General features: G+C 30.2%; 1 long non-coding RNA gene across 1 annotated transcript; it reads left to right on the forward strand.

Moving 5' to 3' along the window:
* Positions 1-2,029: 2,029 nt before the first annotated feature.
* On the forward strand, positions 2,030-5,586 carry LOC143084394 (uncharacterized). The gene is made up of 3 exons (XR_012981053.1): positions 2,030-2,597; positions 4,668-4,758; positions 5,350-5,586. It is a non-coding gene; the product is annotated as an uncharacterized LOC143084394 (long non-coding RNA).
* Positions 5,587-5,890: the final 304 nt, after the last annotated feature.

Genomic DNA, 5,890 nt, shown 5'->3' on the forward strand with positions numbered 1-5,890 from the left:
CAATGCCCATGTGTCATAGTTCATGGATAATTACGACAAATTTACAATTTATAAAATAGGTTTTGTAATGCAAGGGATGTCTGAGATAATACAGATATCTACCAAAGACATCGGTTGGATAAGAAGCTTCTGAATTGGGACAGGTCTCTATTGAAAAGGTTGATAATACATGCTTGCGAGCGCTCAATGATTCACTCTACCTGAGATAGACATTTTTTACGTGTATGGGTTAGGTTTACTTGCAAACGCTCAAGATTCACTCTTCTTCATCTAGTCTGCGCTCAATAAAATCTTAATACGATGGATAGTATAGAAATTGTCATAATAGTGTTTAAACTGATAGAAAAGGTAATACGGCAAAATTAAGTGTTGACAACCAGAAGAAGTAATGAATGTATGTGTTTATAAATCTGAAAGATCTATTAGAAATCTCCAATTTTTAATTTGTTACTTACATTGTCTTGATAGGTTGTCATTCGTTTCTTCGTTCTTAATTTTTATATCATTCGTCTCTATTCTTTCTTGATTTGCCAAACATTCGCTACTCCCTATATTTTAGAACCCTATTGATAAGTTAGTAGTCTATACAAGTGAATGAGGGTCTGGGTGAGGTATACTCAATGCGCTTCAACTTTGTGTACAATTTGGAAATTAGTATGGCGTTCATTATCACTGAACTAGTATATATTTGTTTAGGGGCCAGCTGAAGGACGCCTCCGGGTGCGGGAATTTCTCGCTACATTGAAGACCTGTTGGTGACCTTCTGCTGTTGTGTTTTTTTATTTTGGTCGGGTTGTTGTCTCTTTGACACATTCCCCATTTCCATTCTCAATTTTATTTGTTCTTGTTTGGCTTTTTAACTGTTTTGATATGAGCGTCACTAATAAGTCTTATGTAGACGAAACGCGCGTCTGGTGTACTAAATTATAATCGTGGTACCTTTGATAACTATTTACATCACTGGGTCGATGCCACTGCTGGTGGACGTTTCTTCCCCGAGGCTATCACCAGTCCAGTTGTCAACACCTCGGTGTTGACATGAATATCAATTATGTGGTCATTTTGATAAATTTCCTGTTTACAAAACTTTGAATTTTGCGAAAAACTAAGGATTTTCTTAACCAACTGGCATAGATTACCTTAGCCGTAATTGGCACAACTTTTTTGAATTTTGTATCCTCGATGCTTTTCAACTTTGTACTTGTTTCGCTATAATTATTTTGATATGAGCATCACGGATGAGTCATATGTAGACGAAACACGCATTTGGCGTACTAAATTATAATTCTGGTACCTTTGATAATATTATACAGAATAGAATATAATAGATAAATGGAATAGGATCCCAGTTAGGGCAACCAGTCCGGTACCCACGAATGTAGTTCTTAAAAACAATATCTAACTTTTGTTATAAATTGTGTAGTGTTTTTATTTCACTAGTTCTGTAACTGAATGTAGATTTATTTGAAAGGGTAGGCTTTCTAGTTTGAATTTCTGTAAAAATTTTGATTGATTTAAATGTAATCTGGCGTCAGTACATAGAGTAAATTGCCTAAATTCTAGCCTTTATTCTTTCCCGGAAGTAGACAGACTGACCCTGTTGTCAATAAAAACAAAATTTTGCAACGTAATGCCGGTCATGAGGCACTGAGATTGTACTTAGACACTTCAAAATGAATGCCTAACATGAACCAGAAGTCCCAAGGTGGCTATCAAAATTATTTATTGAACAGGACCCTATGTATTTACTATGATTTTCAATGCGTTCCAATGGGGCAAATAATTGAGTACTCGTTCCAAATAGAACAGAACGAATTTATGAATTGTAAAGAAAAGAGAAAAATAGGCAAACAAAATTAGAAATCTGTTTTGCCTATTTTTCTCTATCCTTGACTATTTATAAATCAGTGTAGAAAGTAATACGTGAATGCAGATTGTTTTTCTTTTGAAACAGATTTGTTTTTCAAATTTGATAACATGCGAAGTACATTATATCAACTTGACATTAAAATTTTACAAGATTGATTTACGAAGTTTCTGCTGTCTTATCTATATTTTATTACATTCTTTCAATCATGGTTAATAATATTATATAATGATATAGATTATTGTAAATGAAAACTACTAAAGATATAATTTATATTCATCTTCAAACGATTATTGATTGTCGATTTTATAATGCACTGATTGGAAGAGAACTTGCATAACAGTTTTTACAAATGTAGAGCGACCAACCAATTCTTAACCTTTATTTCAAGATAGTGTTGCGTGAACAGAAAGAAAGCAGGATAGTTTTAGACATGAAATATTTCAACTTTACTTTTTTATATCTTTTATTTGAGATTTTCTATGTTGGAACACACTCGATTGCAACAATGAAACTGTTCAGAGGGAAAATGTTAGATGAATCACGAATTATGAATTTTAAAATGCCTACGCTTTACCAATGTGCAACCTTGTGTCTTTCGATTCAACCATGCATGTCAATTAACTTTAATCGAGGACAAAACATGTGTGACATCAATGATAAAGCTGACCAGGGTCAACTGACGATCGATAGTTCTGGAAACTATATAGAACGGAAAGATATGCCTAAGGTAAATGGTTTTCAATCAGCAGCTAAGAGGTAGTAGGCATTTTATCAGTATAAGTGATTTCTGTATAGTAGTAGATGTAGTATTGTAGTAAAATAGTAAAGAATTAGACGTATTGAAGCAGTAGTTGTGTCCAATCAGCAGCTAAGAGGTAGTAGGCATTTTATCAGTAGTAGAAGTGACTTCTTTATAGTAGTAGAGTAGTACTGTAGTAAAATAGGAAACAGTTAGACGTATTAAAGGAGTAGTTGTTGTGGTGGTATAGTAGTATAATTTTATGATGTACAGATGTAGTAATTTCCATCTATTTTTTTTTTTTTTTCTCCATTAAAATAACAGATAATTTATCAAGCTTAATGCTCAACACCAGAGTATGCGATGAATAATTTAATACACTGTGCTTTTTTTTTTACATTACTTCGATTTATTTTTTAAATTATGCTAGAATGTATATTTGCTTTGCCATGTTTGGGTGTGCCTTCTTGTACGTGTGTTTTCTATATTCTTTGTTTTTCAGCATAACATTATTTTGTTTGTTTTTTTGTTTGTATATATTTGTATATATTTGCTTGAAAGCAATCTATAGCTTATAATTTCACAAACGATAACTTTAACGAATTTGGATAAAGCTTTCCTGTCGTATCGTATGCTATATTCATTCTTTTTTTTTTAAACATAATAATATTTATTCATCTAATCTTGCTTGTTACAAATTTCACCAAGAGTCCAAGTTTCTCTTGATTTACCCTCTTACACTCCACTGCTTATCCAGGGAAATAAACAGCTGATTCAACTTATTAACTTATAAAAAAGAATGTAAAGGATGTATAGTTGTCTTATGCAGAGATTTATCAATGCTAAAAATTCTTTCTAATTGACAATAACATTGGACATCTTGATTTATATGCATCTATTCTTTTATTAAATTCATTTTCAAAAATACGAAAGACATCAACAGTTTTGTTCTCTGCTCGGATACATAGTATGACTTATAAATAGAAAAACTTAATACTGTTAGTATATAATTCAAAACATAATATTTACTATCTGTGATTTTATATCCAAATACCAGATGTTGCAATTTGATATCAAAATCTATTTTACTTCTTTTAAAGAGTTCATATATTTTTTGCCAAAATTTATTCAAATATCTACACTTCAGAAAATAGTGAGCATAATCTTCTTCTTGCTTACAAAAATTACACTTCTCTGTCTTAGTTACTTTCCACTGCAATAACAGTTTTTTAGTTGGCACAATATAATGTAATAATTTCCATCTAAATATTTTTTAATTTATTTTCAGTCATATGTTCAAAAATAAATTTGTACAATGTATTCATATTAAGAGTTTCTTGTATTGGTAGGATTCTAAACCATCTGTTTATCCCTATTGACGACTCTAGTTTTATACTTATCAAAGAGTTATATAACATTTTATTTGTTAATAATGTAGTCTGGATTAAATTATTTTTCCATATGATTTTATTTCTCTGAATATTAACTGTAGTTTTGACAGAATTCTCTTTTCGGACAACTTAAATCCATTCTGCTGGTATAGATTTTTTTTATTTTTGAAATTCGGCGATCCAGTTTTATTATTTTGTACTTTAATTTGTTTAGAATGTAGATTTCCGATAATGACATTTTATCATCTAAGATATTATTCATGTAAATTAGATCACTCCTTTTCCAGTTCTCAAATATAATTGGATTATTACCAAATTTTATAGATTTATTGCTTTCTGATATCGACAAATGTGTGTGGTTGGTTTGTTTGACCCCCACCAGTCAAATTCCAAGACTTTATTACTTCTTTATTAAACGTAGGAATATCTTTCAGATATCTTAAAGATTTAATATCACTAAAATTCATATTAAATATTAACAAAATATTGTTTGAAACATATAAGTATTTAAATGGTATAAGCTTCAAAGTCTCAAGTTTACCATTTACCAATCTATTTACCCATGATGCTTTATTCATTCTTGGTTCCTTAAATTTAGAACTAAATTTTACAAGTAAACATTACGATATGATTGAAAATATAATACTTTTCAATTAATCTATTTCAGGATCTCAACAATGGTGATTGTGAAACTGATACATGTGACGAAAAAGAAATTTGTATAGATAATGGTGACGATACACATAGTTGCATAGCTTGTGAGTATTAACTAAATGTCTTCAATTTTGTAGGAATTTAAGTATTTAACTGTAACTTAATCACGGCAATTTTGTCAAAATTTAGGTAAATTTTCATAGCATCTTACAAATTATTATACTTGATATAACAAAAATGCATTGTCAATTTGGAAACAAAATAGAAACTAGTCATTTGCTAGTAGACGAGATATAATTGAAAAATGCGCTTGCTTCAAAAATAACTTTTTGGCGAGTAAAAAAAATAAATAATACTTTAACGTATATAATGTTATCTTACTTTAAAGGCATTTTTTCCCCCTGTATTACACTGAAAATTCTCCAAACCTTTTTTAATACTATAAATCCCCTTCGTGATTCTTGGAGAAATCTTGTAAGGGACTGATAGTCCGTAATTCCCGGGGAGTGAAACACAGTTTCTGATGTTTGAAAAATATTTTAAATTAATTCTGAGAGAAAAAAGAGAGAGAGATTGTTCAACCGATACTCATATTCATTAAAATTGCATTATTTGTAATCTGAAAAATCACAGATATCAGGAGAAATAAGTGCTAACTGTTGTGGGGAATACTCATAATTTGTTTTATATTTTAGTTTAACGGTGACCGGATGCAGTTTCACATGAAGACAGTAGAGCATCATTCAACAAAAACGTTTGGTAACAGATGACGGTGTAGAAAACTCTGCAAAAACAAACTGTCGTCTTTCTGAAATTTTTTAACAGATCCACAAACGTGCATGAATAATTTAAATAAAATTAATCCGGAAATTGATATGAAAACTGTTTATTCTATCTTTTCATTTTTATAGATAGTGTCTTAATGTCTTAAATAGTATCAAGTAATAGCCATTTTGTTTCTACATGGTTAAAAAAAAATCCTGATAAAAGTCCCAAAAATTTGAATTCTTTTATTTTTCCCTTTGTGATGTTTTTGTGTTTTATATGGTAAGTTTTTTTTTTTTTTTGTAATTTATTGACACTGGACATTTAAAAATAGAATGGTGTGGTTTATTTTCAAAACTTTCGATACAATTTCATTTTGCATTATGATTGACACACCAGAATTACTCGGTGTAAAAGTGTACGGATCTTTTTGAAGTGGTATTCTAATCTTTTAGCTGTTGCATGCTAACA

This window comes from Mytilus galloprovincialis, chromosome 7 (assembly GCF_965363235.1).
Source record: "Mytilus galloprovincialis chromosome 7, xbMytGall1.hap1.1, whole genome shotgun sequence".
Taxonomy (NCBI): Eukaryota; Metazoa; Mollusca; class Bivalvia; order Mytilida; family Mytilidae; genus Mytilus; species Mytilus galloprovincialis.